Genomic DNA, 18,292 nt, shown 5'->3' with positions numbered 1-18,292 from the left:
TTTTTGATTCCAGAAGTTCGAGTCCCATTGATTTCAATGGGGTTCTGGAATCCGAACTGAACTTTCGGGAAATTCGGGTGTTCTGGTTGAACCAAACTTTTCAAAAGTTCGAACATCCCTAGTGATGTTGCCTGTGCTATCCAGCCACAGCAAGCAGAGGAGGTGGTGGACTGGCTTATTAAACCATCCTCATCCCCTGTCACCCAAGCAGAGACTAGTGCGCAGTCCACTCCAGCTGACAGAGTGGCTAAATCTGCCTCCTTTCCACAGCTATTACTGCCATAGCCCCAGCATCAGGCAAGGAGGAGTCAGCTGAGTTATTTGAACACAGCATCAGCCACTTGCTCCTTGAAGGTGCACAGCCATTAATTGATTCAGATGTTGGTTCTGAGGTTGAGGAAGGTAGGAAAATGAGCCTGCAGCGAGGGGAGAACACTGGTACACAAATTGGCAGTCATGTTCCCCCACCCGCATCATATTGCCAAGTTGTCTCCAGTGGTAGTAAGGATGGAAGGGATGATGAGGTCACTGATGCGACTTGGGTGCCAGATAGATCAGAGGTGGAAAGTGGGGGTGAGGCACAACCCCAAATGAGGCAGCCATCATGAAAGACTAGAGAGCAGCCACCATATTTTGTCACATTGTGGAACTGTTATCACTCAGCCCACTTCCCCCAGCTCAGCTGTCTGGGCCTTTTTTTAGCACAGGTGCAGCCAATCGCACAGTTGCAATTTGCAAACATTGTCTCAAGCACATCAAGCGTGGCAAAAACACCAGCCATTTGGGTACCACATGCTTGACAAGGCATTTAACCTCCCACCACAAAACCCATTGGCAAGAGCACCTGAAAGCCACACAAAAAGGGATGCAATTCTGTTCCTCCTCCTTACTCACCTCAGTCTACCACCGCTATACCTCATGACGGAACAAGCTGAAGATAGAAGCTGTTTGGTTGCCAAGCACAGCTTCTCCACTTTTGATAAACTTCCCCCAATCTCCTAAAGTGTACTTATTTTTTAAGTATATATTTCAGAATACATATTTAACTTGTTTTAACTGGTAATACTAATAATAATACGGCATGAAAACACACAACCAGTTTAGAGAATTTATATACCCACATATACAATAAGGCTTATTTATAAAAACTAGTGCAGAAAAAAAAAAAAACAGTTTGTTACCGTAAGCATATGTCAGTGAGCATTGCATACATCAGCTATACCTAAAATAATACAGAACTGCCAATCTGTAAAGGAAAACTGATAAAAAGTTGTATAATTGCACATTTTAACACTAATACTTTGGGGTAGATGCCTCTTCGTGGACATTTTTTTTTTTTTTAGGATTTTGCTATAGTTTCTATACATTTGTTTATGATCAGAATTTTCATATCTTTTGCTTGAAACGTTAAATTGTTTATAACTCTTGTGTATAAGAAAACTTGCAGGCAAATGATCATTACATTATATAGAGCATACTTATACAAACAGATAAAACATGCCATTGGCAGACATGCACTGTATATGTTGTGATTTTACAGGATGGGCTTCAAGAATATTCCACACATATAGGATGACTGTATTGAATTATAAAATTACCCTTGTTCCTTGCTGTGTATACTGTTGGTTTCTGCACCATTGTCTTGCCTTGGCCATCATTATTGCATGCAGCTTTGAGTCCAACTGGCAGTTAAAGTCCACTCCCTGAGTTCCTCTGCAGTGAGTGTCATAGTACTCACCACAGTGACAAATAGTGCAGTATCTTCCTCAGACAGAACACATGGTAAAGTTCTAGTGTGTATTCATGAACACGATTCCATTCAGCACCAAGGTTTTAGTGTTTGGTGTAATTGTTTTTTTTAGGCGTCAGTTACATGGGCATTAAGCCTTAACCATTCAAAATCTGGTGCATCCATCTTCTTTTTCATAGCTGACTGTTGTGCAGGAGAACTTTCATTCACTTCTGTAATAAATAGAGGTTTCTATATGCACACAATAATGAAATTCTACTGGGACACATTTTGCAGGTGAAATACAAAACAGACTTAGGAAAACTCCATTCCCAGGAATAAGACCATCAAAGCAAAACAGAAGAACCAAACCATTAGGCTTTGCAGCCATACCCAACCTTTCAACATGGGTACCAGCAAATAAAGAGCAATCATATGCCATCATTTCCAAACTAGCAAGCATTACGAGAATCTACATGAGTTCTTTCTTTTGGTTATCTACATATACACTAGGTACTCTTACATGATTACCAGGGTTTCGTTTTAAAAAGACGTTTTAGCTTTTTTTTTTTTTTTTTAGAAGTAGGCACTTATTGTGCAAAAAAAGGCAAAGAAACTCTACAAAAAAATAAAATCCAAAGAATAATTACATGTTACCATGGTATTTTTAACAGAATCCACCCAAGACAAAAGTGAAGCCTCTTTCCTTCTAAAAGCCCAAAATGAGCTTTATTAACCACTTAAGCCCCGGAAGATTTTACCCCCTTCCTGACCAGGGCCTATTTTGCGATTCGGCACTGCGTGACTTTAACAGACAATTGCGCGGTAGTGCGACGCTGTACCTAAACAAATTTGACGTCCTTTTTTCTCTTACGTCCTCCGAAAGTCGCCGCCCTCTTCATATTCGTCACAATGGGGTTTCACAATGGGGTATTAGACTTTGCTCCGAAGGAGTAGCTAGGCAACAGAATATGTTAATATAAAAGTTTTAACACATCCCACCCCCAGGGGGTGGTCCCCTCAGTCAATACCCTCCTACTTCCTGTATCCATACTCCAGTTTCAATGTCTAGCTTGTCAGGAGTAGCTGGATGTCTCTATGCTGGGGCATTTGTCTCAGCCTTTTCTCTATTCTTTTTTGATTTTGTTTGAGTTTTTTCTCTCTGTTTGCTTAGCTGTTCATTTTGTCAGCGTTAGTTAGTTCTTCTGATGAAGAGGATTCGTGCGGGCTGGGACTCGGGCTGATCCCCCTGGTCGCAGGTTGTGGGTCAGTGGTTTTCCCGGCCTGCCATCGAGCGTTCAGCCAGGTATTGCTCCTGGCACAGTGAACGACCCATCCCTGTTCGGTGCAGGGATGCTTGGTGAGGTGGCTACCTCACTGGACGCTGTGTGGTTTCTTAACCCCGGTTTCGTGCGTCCTGGTTGCGACTCTCCCTGCCTCATGTGCTGCGGTTTGTTCGCCTGTGCGGGTCCCCCACGCCATTAGCAGGTAAGTGAACTTATGTGGGGACCTGTCTGTCGGGGGGGTTGTCAGTCTGGGACTGTGTAACCTGCCTCTATTCACACTATTGGGCTCCCTGTCATTCTGCCTGCACGCTGTGGGCTGCAGGAGGGGGGGCTGTGTGGCACTGTGTGTCTGCCTGTTACTGTGTGAAGCGCTGTGTGCTGTGGGGCATGCCTGTGGTCATGTTGGGGGCACTGTACAGCGGTCACTGCGGCGACCTGCCATGTTCATTTTTACATGGGCGATGTGTTACATCGCAGAGCGGGGGAGCGGCGTTTTCGGCGCCAAGCGCCGCCATTTTGCCTGCATCGCCCCGGCCGCATGTTTTCAATGCGGGCGGCCATTTTCTTGTAGCCTCTCATAGGCTTTACAAGAGCGCCCTGATTGCATCACTTCCTCTTTCCTGATGTGTACCGATCGCAGCAGCAGCTACTACAGGGGTCCCCTCAGGTTTTGTTTTAACTTTCCTATCTGCCTGTATCCATTGCCTGTTTTCTGTGCTCTCCCTGTGGGGGTCTCATTAGGCTTGTGTGTGTGGCGGTGGGCTGCGCTCGCCACGCTTGTTAAGGGGGCAGTGACCCTTTCTTGTCAGCATAAGTTTTGTGGGGCAATGGATTCTCAGGAGGGCAAATTTCCTGCCACATTGGTGGGTAGCCAGGGGACTGCTGTTTCTCCCCCAGGGGGGGATTTGGCTGTGATTGTGGCTAATCTTGCTGCCCAGGTGCAAATGTTGGTGGCTGCTCAATCCACAAAAAGGTCCAGAGTTTCAATTTCCTCTGGTTCAGAGGGTGATGGTGCGGGGGCTGATATGGCCGGGGTCTCCTTGTCGGGGTCCCGTTCCTCCCTGGATCTTGTGGGGTCCGAGGTGGAGGCTGAGGTTGAAGGGGTGGATAATTCTCCCCCTGGCTCGTCTGAAGAGCTTGCGCTCATGGATGACTTGGTTGCTTCCATCAAACAAACGCTGCGCTTGCAAGATGAACCGTGTCCGCCGGCTGCTTTGGCAGCTTATGGGACAAAGAGAAGGCGCAAAACATCGCAGGTTTTTCCCTGCACTGATGATTTTCAGAGCGCCGTTAAGGAACAATGGCGTAATATTCGCAAACCTTTTGCGGTACCCAGTAGGTTTAAACTGCGTTATCCTTTCACGCCCGCTACTGACGAGCGTTGGTGTGTACCACCTCCTGTGGATCACGCGATCGCGGTTCTGAATAAGTCCACTGCGATTCCTGCTGAGGATACCCGGTATTCCGGGATGCCACGGACAAGAGGCTGGAGTCTCTTGCCCGTCATACCTATTCTATTATGGGTTCTATGCTAAAAGCTCTGTTTGCTTCCCTTATGGCGGCCCAGGCGGTCGCGAGTTGGACGCAGGTGCTTAGACGCGTTTGGTGGCTGACTCAGCCCCGCAGGCGACATTGGACATGGTGGATCAAATCCATCAGGGTGTCATGTATTTGTGCGATGCGGACTTGGATATGGTCCCGTTGGCCGCACGTGTACACGGTTTGGCGGTGTTGTCTCGCCGTTTGGTTTGGTTGAAGTGTTGGTCGGTGGACCAATCTTCTCGCAAGACTTTAGCCAATCTTCCTTATGACGGTTCTCGCCTTTTTGGCGACTCCTTGGATACACTGATAAAGGGGATCACGGGTGGTAAGAGCACGCTCTTGCCCCAATCCCAGAAGGCTAAGTCGGCTCCTGGTAAGAAGCATGCTTCCTTTCGGCCCTCTCAGGGGTCCTTTCGTGCCTTTCGGCCGCACTTTAAGGGCAAACCGTTCAAAGGTCAGGGCTCTCAAAAGAAGCCGTGGACAGGTAAGCAGAAGTCCGGCCAATCCGGATCCGCTGCCCACAACAGTGCGGCCTGAAGGGGCGCCCTCACCCGGTTCTGGGGTGGGGGGACGCTTGCTCGGTTTTCTACAACCTTGGCTGGCCCGTGTTCGGGACAGGTGGGTTCAGGAAATCGTTCGATCTGGTTACAAGATCGAGTTTCTCTCTCGGCCGGAGAGCAGATTTTTTCCCTCAAATCTACAACTGTCTCCGGAGCGTTTGCGGGATCTGCACCTGGCGGTGCGGGACCTGAGAGCTCAGGGAGTGGTGGTCCCGGTGCCTCATCGGGACAGATTTCGGGGGTTCTATTCAAATCTGTTCACTGTACCCAGGAAGGAGGGCAAGGTTCGTCCAATTCTGGACCTGAAGGCTCTAAACCGCTTTGTGCGGGTTCGCAAGTTCCGCATGGAATCTCTGCGGTCGGTGGTGGCTGCCCTGGTTCCGGGGGAATTCATGGCCTCCATCGATCTGAAGGATGCGTACCTACACATTCCCATTTTCGAGGGTCACCAGAGGTACCTTCGATTCGCCATTGCGGAGGTTCACTACCAATTTGTGGCGTTGCCTTTTGGCCTCGCTTCGGCTCCGCGGGTTTTCACCAAGGTGCTTGCGCCACTGCTGGCCTTGTTGAGGGCCCAGGGCATCTCTGTCCTGGGGTATCTGGACGACATTCTGGTTTGGTCTGCGACCAGCCAGGGTCTGGAGAAGGATCTGTCCGTCACGGTGCAGACTCTGCAGGAGTTTGGTTGGACGATAAATTATCCAAAATCGACACTGTGCCCGGCGGTTCGCCTTCCCTATTTGGGAATGATCCTGGACTCGGTCCAAGCGAAGGTCTTCCTACCGGACGACAAAATCAAGGTTCTTCAGGGAGAAGTCCAGTCCCTCAGAGACGTTCCGTGCTCATCCCTGCGGAAGTGCATGCGGTGTCTGGGTCTGATGGTCTCGGCTTTCGAGGCAATTCCCTTTGCCCAGTTTCACACAAGGGGTCTCCAAGCGGAGATTCTGTCCAAGTGGGACGGGCGTCCGCAGTCTCTGGATGTCGAGGTTTCGTTGAGCCGTCGCACCAGAAGGGATCTTCTGTGGTGGCTCCAGTCCCCGGCTGTGTCGGGGGGAAAGTCTTTTCGTCCTCTTTCATGGACGGTGATCACCACGGACGCCAGCCTGTCGGGCTGGGGTGGTGTTCTGGGCGTCCTGTCCGCCCAGGGGACTTGGTCGGAGGAGGAATCCTCCCTTCCGATCAACATTCTGGAGTTGCGTGCGATAAATCTCTGCCTTCACCGTTGGACGGACAGGCTGCGCGGCTGTCCGGTTCGGGTGCAGACGGACAATGCCACGGCGGTGGCTTACGTCAATCACCAAGGGGGCACCAGGAGTGCCCGAGCGGCTCGGGAAGTGGCCGGCATTCTTTCTTGGGCCGAGACTCATGTCCCGGCGATATCGGCGGTACACATTCCGGGGGTGGAGAACTGGCAGGCGGATTATCTGAGTCGCCAGACCCTGGATCAGGGGGAATGGTCTCTCAACCCGGCTGTCTTCCAGATGTTGTGCGCGAAGTGGGGTCTTCCGGAAGTGGACCTGTTCGCGTCTCGTCTGAACAACAAGGTAAAAAGGTTCGTGGCAAGGACGCGCGATCCTCTGGCAGACGCGTCCGACGCGTGGGTGGCCCCGTGGCACCAGTATCGGCTGCTGTATGCGTTCCCGCCGATCCAATTGCTGCCCAGGTTCCTTCGCAGGTTGAACTCGGAACCACACACGGTGATTCTTGTGGCACCGGACTGGCCTCGCCGGTCCTGGTACGCGGATCTCGTGAACCTGGCGGTCGACGCTCCTTGGCGTCTGCCTCTTCGAGAAGATCTCTTGTCTCAAGGGCCGATATTCCATCCTGCTTTACAGTCGCTGGCTTTGACGGCCTGGCTGTTGAAACCGAGGTCCTGAAGGATAGAGGTCTCTCTCCGGAGGTCATTCACACTTTGATTAACGCGAGGAACTCTTCCTCGGGGAAGGTCTATCACCATACTTGGAAGGCCTATTTTGCCTGGTGTGAGTCCAGGGGGTTTTCACCTCGCACTTACTCGGTGTCTAGGGTGTTGTCCTTCCTTCAGACGGGTGTCGACCAGCGTTTGGCGCTGGCTACGGTCAAGGGTCAGGTGTCTGCGCTGGCCGTTCTTTTTCAACGTCCTGTGGCGTCTAACTCTTTGGTTAGTACCTTTGTTCAAGGGGTGCGACATCTGGTCCCTCCTAGGAGGGAACCTTTACCTCCTTGGGACTTGAATCTTGTTCTGTCCGTGCTACAACATGCTCCCTTTGAACAGATCAGGAAGATCTCGTTGTCCATGTTGTCCAAAAAAGTTGCTTTTTTGGTGGCGATCACTTCGGCTCGCAGGGTTTCGGAGCTGGCAGCTTTGTCATGCAAGTCTCCGTATCTGGTCCTTCATCTAGATAAGGTGGTCTTACGACCTAACCCTTCTTTTCTTCCGAAGAGGGTTTCGGATTTTCACATCAATGAGGATGTTGTCCTGCCTTCGCTCTGCGCGAAGCCCAAGCATCCGAAGGAGGTGGAGCTGCATTCCTTGGATGTTGTTCGGGCGATCAGGGTTTACCTGAAATCGACTGAATCTTTCCGCAAGTCGGATTCCTTGTTTGTCCTTCCTGAGGGACCTCGGAAGGGCTTGGCTGCATCGGCCTCTACCATTGCCAAATGGATCAGACAGACTGTGGAACAGGCCTATGCTTTGAAGGGGAAAGTTCCCCCTGTGCCTGTGAAGGCGCACTCTACAAGATCTCTGAGTACGTCTTGGGCCTGTCGTCATGGGGCTTCTGTGGCCCAGGTGTGTAAGGCGGCGACTTGGTCGTCCGTTCACACCTTCACAAAATTCTACAGAGTGGATGTTCAGGCATCGGCAGATGCTTCCTTTGGCCGCAAGGTTCTTAGTGCGGCAATTCCTTAGAGCCTATTGTATGGGCTCCTTGGCTGTTTGGGATACATGTTGTTATCCCTGGGTTATTTGTTTTCCTGGGATTTTTGCTTCTGTTGAGCAAGTTTTTTCTTCTGTTGCCCAGAGGGTTTCCTTCCTTTGGTAAGGTTCCTTTCTCTGCTGTGGAGACGGCGTTGCCTTGGGCGCGGCTGCGTTTCCCACCCCTCATGTTTGCACTGCTTTGGGACGTCCCCATTGTGACGAATATGAAGAGGGCGGCGACTGTCGGAGGACGTAAGAGAAAACGGAATTTTTGTAAAATCTTACCTGTAAAATTCCTTTCTCTGAGTCCTCCGACAGTCGCCGCCCCCGCCCCTCTTTTGGGGTTGAATGTACTCTCTACTGCTATTCCAGGCAGATAGGAAAGTTAAAACAAAACCTGAGGGGACCCCTGTAGTAGCTGCTGCTGCGATCGGTGCACATCAGGAAAGAGGAAGTGATGCAATCAGGGCGCTCTTGTAAAGCCTATGAGAGGCTACAAGAAAATGGCCGCCCGCATTAAAAACATGCGGCCGGGGCGATGCAGGCAAAATGGCGGCGCTTGGCGCCGAAAACGCCGCTCCCCCGCTCTGCGATGTAACACATCGCCCATGTAAAAATGAACAGTGCCCCCAACATGACCACAGGCATGCCCCACAGCACACAGCGCTTCACACAGTAACAGGCAGACACACAGTGCCACACAGCCCCCCCTCCTGCAGCCCACAGCGTGCAGGCAGAATGACAGGGAGCCCAATAGTGTGAATAGAGGCAGGTTACACAGTCCCAGACTGACAACCCCCCCGACAGACAGGTCCCCACATAAGTTCACTTACCTGCTAATGGCGTGGGGGAACAAACCGCAGCACATGAGGCAGGGAGAGTCGCAACCAGGACGCACGAAACCGGGGTTAAGAAACCACACAGCGTCCAGTGAGGTAGCCACCTCACCAAGCATCCCTGCACCGAACAGGGATGGGTCGTTCACTGTGCCAGGAGCAATACCTGGCTGAACGCTCGATGGCAGGCCGGGAAAACCACTGACCCACAACCTGCGACCAGAGGGATCAGCCCGAGTCCCAGCCCGCACGAATCCTCTTCATCAGAAGAACTAACTAACGCTGACAAAATGAACAGCTAAGCAAACAGAGAGAAAAAACTCAAACAAAATCAAAAAAGAATAGAGAAAAGGCTGAGACAAATGCCCCAGCATAGAGACATCCAGCTACTCCTGACAAGCTAGACATTGAAACTGGAGTATGGATACAGGAAGTAGGAGGGTATTGACTGAGGGGACCACCCCCTGGGGGTGGGATGTGTTAAAACTTTTATATTAACATATTCTGTTGCCTAGCTACTCCTTCGGAGCAAAGTCTAATACCCCATTGTGAAACCCCATTGTGACGAATATGAAGAGGGCGGCGACTGTCGGAGGACTCAGAGAAAGGAATTTTACAGGTAAGATTTTACAAAAATTCAGTTTTTCCCACAAGGAGAGCTTTCTTTTGGTGGTATTTGATCACCTGTGCAATTTTTTGATCATGCGCTATAAACAAAAAAAGAGCGACAATTTTGCAAAAATAACAATCATTTTCACATTTTTTTATATGAAATTCCCCCCCCCCCCCCCAAAATGTAAAAATCAAAATTTTTTTAACATTTTAGGCCAATTTGTTTTCTGCTACATATGTTTGGTAAAAAAAAAAATTGCAAAAAGCGTATTTTGATTGGTTTGCGCAAAAGTTATTGCATTTACTAACTAAGGGAAAGATTTTTGTCATTTTTATTGTTTTTATTTAACGAGTAATAGCGGCGATCTGCGATTTTTTTTTGCGGGGCTGCGACATTGCGGCGGACAGATCGGACCCTTGACTGACATTTTTGACACTTTTGGGGGTACCAGGGACATTACTACAGTAGTCAGTGCTATACATATGCACTGTTACTGTAAAAATTACACTGGGGGGGAAGGGGTTAACTTTATTGGAGAGGGAGGGGTTAAGTGTGTCCCTAGGGGCGTGATTCTTACTGAGATTGGATGTGGCTGTGTGTGTAACAGCACAGATCAACGGTCCTACATAGCAGGACCGTATGATCTGTGCTTTTACACAGGGAAGAATGACAGGCGGCTTTGTTTACATTAGCCGCCTGCCTTTCTCCCTCTCCACCCGACAATCACGAGTGACCGGCGGACATTGGGTCCGCCGGTCACACGCGCGGGCTTCTTAGAGAACGAGCGGGGGCGGGAGCGCGCCTCCGGCGGCATGCGCTCGCCCCCAATTGGCTCCCAGGCTAGTTATGTACCGGTACGTCACTTTGCCTGGGAGGGGCTGACCGCCGCCGTATATAGTCGGTCGGCGGTCGGCAAGTGGTTAATATCTGCTACAGGAGTAATCTGTTCCTCTTATGTGTTTCACTCCACTAGGAGCTTAGTCATAAAATTTATGTTTAAATATTTTGTTACAAAAAAGCTTGTAATACAGGGTTCACAAAGCAGAATGAATTTTTAACCAAAGAAGCACAGCAGATTTTAACCACTTAAGCCCCGGAAGATTTTACCCCCATTCCGACCAGGGGGTATTTTGCGATTCGGCACTGCGTGAATTTAACGCACAATTGCGCGGTCGTGCGACGCTGTACCTAAACGAATTTGACGTCCTTTTTTTCCCACAAACAGAGCTTTCTTTTGGTGGTATTTGATCACCTGTGCGATTTTTTGATCACGCGCTATAAACAAAAAAAGAGCGTCAATTTTGCAAAAATAGCAATATTTTTCACATTTTTTTATATGAAATTCCCCCAAAAAAAAATGTAAAAATCAAAATTTTTAAAAATTTTCGGCCAATTTATTTTATGCTACCTATGTTTGGTAAAAAAAATCGCAAAAAGCGTATTTTGATTGGTTTGCGCAAAAGTTATCGCGTTTACTAACAAAGGGAAAGATTTTTGTCATTTTTGTTGTTTTTTTTTTTAACGCGTAATGGCGGCGATCTGCGATTTTTTTTGCGGTACTGCGACATTGCGGCGGACAGATCGGACCCTTGACTGACATTTTTGACACTTTTGGGGTTACCAGTGACATTTCTACAGTAATCAGTGCTATATATATGCACTGTTACTGTAAAAATACACTGGTAGTGAAGGGGTTAACTTTATTTGGAAGGGAGGGGCTGTGTGTGTCCCTAGGGGCGTGGTTTCTACTGTGATTGGCTGTGGCTCTAGCTGTAAAGACACTGATCAACGGATCTACATACCAGATCCGTTTTATCAGTGTCTTTGCAGCGAAGAGAATGACAGGCAGTTTGTTTACACAAGCTGCCTGACATTCTCCCTCTCCCCCGCCGATCGCCGAGTGACCGGCGGACATCGGGTCCGCTGGTCACACGCGCGGGGGGGTCCGTGACCACGCGGGAGCGGTAGCGCGCCCCGGGGGGCGCGCGCTCGCTCCCTAGACCCTCACAAGCAAGCAACGTAGCCCTACGTTAGTTTGCCTGTGAGGGGCTGACCGCCGACGTAGATAGTCGTGCGGCGGTCGGCAAGTGGTTAACATTTCCTGTAGAAATTGTAGAGTTTGGCTCCTACCTCCTGTGCTTCCCTATGGGTCAGTGAATTGCTCAGGTTTTTGATTTTTTGGTTTACTTTCAAGTGCACCTATGTCTAAAATATTTACAATAAAGTATTTATATATTCCTAAAAAGCAGCAAAATAACTTTAAGTGCCGGTCCACACTAATACGACTTGTCAGGCGACTCAGTCAGCCTGGCAAGTCGTACACTGTCGCGGTTATTGAGTAGTACAGGAGCCGTTCTAATAGGAGCGACACAAGTCGCTCCGACTTAGAAAAAGGGTCCTGTACTACTTCGGGGCAACCTGGAGACGACTTGCATTGACATTCATTTTATGAAGCCCGTGCAATACGCGCCGAAGTCGCGCTGCACGTGTCTTCACAGGTCGCCCCCTAAGTCGTTGCGACCTAGTGTGAACCGGCAGTTAAACATGTCATCATTGACCTCTCTAGCTGTATGTGCAGTGAAGGTATCTATTCTCAAAGGGCTTCAAGCATCTCAACAAAGACTCTTAAGTGGGTTAAAATAATTTTCAAAAAGCCTAGAACAGGATTCCATCGAACACTAGGGCTCTTTCTGAGGTTGCTAGTTTTTCCTTGAGTTGTGTGTGATTGCCCTTTTTGATGGTGCCTGCATAGATCCAGTGCCAACTCCAAAGTCAGGGGCATGACATCAGTGATATTTTTAAACATTCGTAAGGGTGGTATTTTGACCACCATTGTAATGATTGCCTTTTTCCTACTGACCACCAATGTAAGGGGCATTTTCCCCACTGACCCATGATAATTGGTATTCGTAAGGGTTCCCCAAGATCTGAAAATTAGTTTTAGGTTCCTCTAAGGCAGTGATGAGGAACCTTGTCACCCCAGATGTTTTGGAATTACATTTCCCATGTAGTGTATAACCCAGATAGTCATTATTACCTGCTCTGTGTACCGTGATGTACTCCAAGAAAAGAACTTTACAGGCGGGAGCTTTGGATGTGAGGATAATCATCACTCTATGAATACTAGATGAACTTCTAGAGATAAAGGCACATTACAATGTGCTGTGGGTGAGCACGCATTTTAGCTAATTTCACTGTTGTGAGAATTCTGTTTGGCACGTCACATATTCCCTAGCACAATTATATATTTTTTCAATATGTGCACAAGGGTTTGCATGGAGGTTTTTTTTTATTAAATCACTGACTCATTCACTTACTATACTCACACTTTTATTTATTATTTTATTATTTTTATTTATTTTATTTATTTATTTTTGTGGCAATATTGCACTACGTGTATGTTTTTAATTTTTCTATATTTGGGAGCTGAGATTGAGAGGAGAGAATAACAGCATCCCATTACTAGCTATTGGAGAATTGAAGGATTTGCTTTAGGCGCTCTACACCGCATATTTATTTAGATTTTTTTCTATATATGACAATATTTTTTTCTGATGAACTAGAGGATTTGAATAACAATTTTTTAATTTTTCACAAATTTTTTTGGACTTTGATTAGGCCTATTTTTTTATCATGGTTACACTGGATTTTGGATTGATATTTTTTTCACAATATTGATTGATTTATGATATGTCTACTTAGAGTTTATTCAATAGCACACAGGAATAGCACATCACTGTTGTTTAAAATATAAATTTCCCATGATGCTCATGCACTCCTCAGTGTAGTTGAGCATCATGGGAAATGTAGTCCCAAAACATCTGGGGTGCCAAGGCTCACCATCACTGCTCTATGGTAAAAAGGTTGAGAAAGGCTGGTCTAGAAACACCAGCTGTGTGTTTACATTGGAAGGCTGTCAGACCGTCAAGATTCTGATGACGTAAAAAAAATAGCTGAGATGTCACAGTTCCTATTGTGAAATTGGAAGATGAACTCCTCCACTATGCCTATAGCTACAGAGATGGCTTGTTTTACAGTGATTTTACAGCTTGTTCAGAATAAATTAAATACTTGCCTGTGCATAGTCTGGTCACAAGTTTGCACAGTTTGGAGTACTAACACCAAGGCTACATTTGCCAGGGATCGCACATATCACCAACAACCATGTCACTGACTGCCTAATAAAAGATTCCAGGTTACCACCATACCTGCCAAAGCAGTATGCAAGGGTCACCATTGTTATTATCCCTACACAGTATAATTTGTGAACTTATAGATCACCAGAACTGCCTCTTACACTCACTTTATAATCCCCTCCAAAAATAAGGATATCTGCAAACGATAACTTTTTTTTGCATATTTTCTGTACAGTTGGCTGATGCTACATTTCGCTGAGTAAAGATGTTAAATGATATTCCCCAAAGTACTATGTCACTACTGATGGCCCATATAAATGTATTCTTTAGTGCTGTTGCATCAATGGTCATTATTGCATTTGGCACACTGTGGGTCTGAGTCTGCTGTACATTATTGAGCATTATTTCTTTTGCAACAATTAGGAAATATGTAGTGTTCTTGCTCTTGTCTTTTTTATTAATGTAAGTTAGTGCTGCTGGTATAATATTACTGGATACTTTAGAAAAGTGTATTGCTTGGCGAACATTTGGAAAATACCGCCATGTGGTATCGACCTAGTAGCCCACTTAGATTGCTTGTTCAATTTATAATACTTCTAAAGAGCAATTAATACAGGCAATAACTTGCAGTAAGAAAAGAACTGCTAATGCTATCAAAGTATTAAAGCAAAGTTTTATTATATTACAGCTTACCAATTCATAGATGTGATAGCTGTATTAGTTTCTTTTTTAGTTTTTTTTCTTCTATTTCCATCTGGTTATTCAGCCAGCAAGTCTATTTTTCACAGCACAAACTTTCCAGCGGAACGTATCAGTTTACATAGATGAGACAAACCACTTAACATTGGCAGGGGTGATTAAAATGGTCAGCTTTATTTTTTCATGCAAAACCTTTATCCCAAAAGGAAAACTGATTTTAAATGTGAGCTGGAGTTTGGCTTCAATTTGTTTCTACATGTGCTAATACATTAACTCTTCCAACGCCCCCACCCCCCACGACTGACAGTGCTGCTGTGCCTCCTGAGATAATTCCTGCAGACTTGTGTCTCACTATTACAGGAGGTGTGTTACTGGCCAAATCACTAGGTGAAAACCAAAAGAAAAAGTCAAAGAAAAGAAAACTGATGCAGCCACCGCCTCTGATTGGTGGTAAGCTGCAATATAATACATTTTTTGTTTTTGGGTTTAATACTGCTTTGAAGTGTAACTTCACTTTTGTTGAGAAAAAAAAAACACTCCCCTCTGGGTGATCTCTGTACATTACAAGGATTGTAAGAACCTTTGCAGATTCCTATCTTTTGTTATTCTGAAAAAATCACTGTTTGTTCCTCTGTACTGAGTGGGTCTAATGGGAGTGGTTTCATAATTATCAATCAGCTGAAGGGCTTCAATGAGGAAATCTGCTGGGTCTGCATCCCTTTACACATGTTCCTATTGAGAGTATCTCACCAAAAATGACATTTTTGTTGCAGGGGATGCCAGAAATCTGACCTGAATCTTAGGCAGACTTCTGGGAAAATTGGTGAGCCAATCACACAAGCAGGAAATGTTTCTGGGGTGTGGTCAGTATACATTCTGTGTACAGAACAACTCCAGGTAGCCATATTGCATTGTATATTTAGAAAATTACAGCGGCTGCAGATTGAAAAGGAAAGGTAATAATATTTAATTACAATATGATTTGTGTTGCAACTGTATACGCTATATTGTTTTTTCTTTATTTGCAATTTTTTCCCCCACGAGAGTGGAGTTACCCTTTAAGTATGCTAAAAAATCAGACAGTTCACTTAGTTTCCCTTAAAATTAACCTCTAGTGAGAAAGCGTAGAGACATCTTTTTCAGAAAATACTAGTTCCCTGAGTGTCATGCTGATTTAACAATTCCATTATATACTAAGTCACTGACTTAGGACAAGTATGTGGATCAGGAGTTTAGACATCACTTTGGATTTTCCAATCTGCAGGCTGTTTCCAGTTCAGTATCCTCAAGCACTGACTACAGGGGCAGCCACCCAACTAGCATTTTCCAAAGGAGGCTAGCCATCACAGTTTATTTATCTTACTATAGTATGTATTGTATATTTGTATATGTATTGTACACAGCACATACAGGTACTGTACATGGTAAGAATTTACTTCCTAAAGCCAGTGCTAGGTAACCTCTCTTCTTTCTAGGCCAATGTGACCTGTTGCACTGGTTGGTGGTTGTAAGAAACTTCTAACTATATGCTATTCGTTAAATCAGCATGACAGCCAGGGAACTAGTATTTTCTGAAGTATCTCATTTACACTAGGCTTTCTGTATGTGAGAGCCAGTAAGGTATCTTCAATGCATGTGCCAGCATTACAATCAAAAGTGTCCTAGGATAATTAGATTACCCACAAATCTACGAGTGCATTGGAGCAATACAGCTGTGCCTATATTAGGGCTACTGAACAGGCAGGCTATGGTCCCTGCATACATCTGAAAGTGTAAAGCTAAATTGCAGGCAGATATAAAAGACACATTATTTCAGTTCTGTATTCATCGATTTGGATTTGATTTGGTATCAGCATTTTGCAGTTGCTGTACAGCAGAGCTGAGAATGGGAGAGTAAAAAGCAGCACATGTAGTCAATCATAGCCAATCAGTTGTGCTGAGGAGCAGAATGACAGGTTGATGAGCTGCTTTGTTTTCTGCTTCCTTTTTCCCTGTCTCCTCACAGACTGGTGGAGGGATAAGATTTACATTAAAGTGGTAGTAAACCCTCAGTGTCTTTCAGGTTAAAGCTCAAGTTTAGATATGGCATTTTTTGTGTAGCACCCTACAGTTAGGTGCTAGGTAAAGGTATAGTGGGCCTTGTCTGCCTAACAGCAGGGCTGTGATTTATTTAGTCAGGGTGTCATGGTTTCCAGGTGTGCCTGCTGAAGGGGGAGTCTCCCCACTGGCTCCTGTGAGATGCTTCTCATACGGCGGTGGAGGAAACCCAATCAGTGGACACATCCAGGCCGGGTGACGTCACTTCCGTGTCTACGGCCGTGACTGGAAGTTCCACATTCGTACACATCCCGCGATCAGCGGTGGTATTTGTTTCTTTACTGATATGTAAGTTGCTATTTTTTTATTTCAAATAAATGATTTTATATACTGCGCAATGAGCCCCCTCTTATCATTTATCTAAATGATGGAATATGATGGGATATCCTTCTAATATCTGAGCGTATACCCATGGGGCTTATCCACTACGTTCCTGCTGTATAAAATAGTCTGAACAGGAGACCAGGATATTGATCCCTCTGAGTGCTTGAGATTGAGAGTTGTCAGGAGACATTACTCTGTCCATTACGCCTGTTTATATTTTGGTGAAGGTGAGCGGCCATTTCTTATTAGTTACCAGGATCCACTGTGAAATTGTGACGATCACCTTGAAGCTGAGTGTACCTGGGGTCACTCACACCACGTCCACGGAATCATTATTTTTTTTGGCACATTTGCACTATTGATGAAATAAGACACAGCACTTTATATGTTATTATCACTGTTCAATAAAGCAACAATGATTTAATATTGATTGTCATTAGTGCACTTTATTACTGCTGATTTGCACTTGATTTTTGCACATGATATTTATCACTATTATATATCACAGATATATTTATTGTCTACAGTATGAATTATGTTTGATGTTTATTTATTATTTATATTAGCACACTATCTTTTATTCAACACTGTTATCCACCAATTTGTTTGAAGACACTTTTTATCACTGTTACCCCCCTTTTTTAGTTACTCTTCCCGTGAGTGGAACACTCATTATTATCTTAGTTTATGAATTTAGCGCCGATTCATCTTTACTTTCACATCCAGGCTTGTAACTACCCCAGAAGGCAGATTGTGCTGCAAAGGATTCTGGAAGTGGGTATAAGTTTGGGGGTGGCACATGACGCTATGTCTTTGGCGGGAGCAGAGTCCCAGGAAGGAGAGAACGGCTGTCTCTCCTCCTGTCTGAGGAAGCGGATGTCTCGGGGGGTGTCGCCTGAGAATCCAGAGAGGGCTGAGTGAGCTGAGGAGGATCCTGTGTGCCGAGAACCAGCGGAGAGCGAGAGGGGTTCAGTCCCCAGAAAGCCTACACAGGTCGTGAGTACTGAGGATTGCCCCTGGGGGTCTGCCTGAAGTGTTAGAGGTGACCACTCTGGAGAAGTTTCTGGTATCCAGTGCCAGCTAGCGATAAAGGGGGTGCCTAGGTTGAGGACCATGAAGTGACAGAGGGGGTACATTGTCAGTGGACCCTGAAGAGCTTAAAGTGTAAAGGGGGCGACTGTGGTTTGAGCCCTGAAGTGATAGTGCACAGTGTGAAGTGTGCCAGTTGAGAGTTGCAGCAGTATAGGAACTTACAAGGAGTTTCTTAGCCAGTGCAGTGCTGGAGGGAGCAGTTCAGTGACTCTGAGCTATTGTAGTGTTACTAGTCAAGCAGTTCTATAGTCCTGGATCTTCTGGACTAAAGTTGTACAGTTGTGCAATTGTCAGGTGTCTGGTGCTCCCAGGCAAAGTGCTGTACATGTATGGTGCTAGCCTGGGAGGAGCTAGGGGCAATCGCGCGCCGCCAGAGGCGCGCTCCCGCCCCCGTTTGTCAGCTGGGGAGTCAGTGCGTGTGACCTGTGGCTTCAATGGCCGCCGGCCACTCGCAATCTCCCGCTGCATCGAGAGAAGGA

General features: G+C 46.4%; 1 protein-coding gene across 1 annotated transcript in view; it reads right to left on the bottom strand.

Moving 5' to 3' along the window:
- Positions 1 to 1,301: 1,301 nt before the first annotated feature.
- GRIN3B (glutamate ionotropic receptor NMDA type subunit 3B) overlaps positions 1,302 to 18,292 on the bottom strand; it is a 151,315-nt gene continuing 134,324 nt past the window's right edge. The window contains exon 10 of the mRNA XM_082262220.1: positions 1,302 to 1,962. The gene's annotated coding sequence lies outside the window, so the exon portion shown is untranslated. The remainder of the gene's footprint in view (positions 1,963 to 18,292) is intronic.

The sequence above is a fragment of the Pelophylax lessonae genome (assembly GCF_965119305.1).
Source record: "Pelophylax lessonae genome assembly, chromosome: 1".
Lineage (NCBI taxonomy): Eukaryota > Metazoa > Chordata > Amphibia > Anura > Ranidae > Pelophylax > Pelophylax lessonae.
The sequence above is the reverse complement of the archived record's forward strand: the minus strand, read 5'-3'. Positions and strand labels throughout refer to the sequence as shown.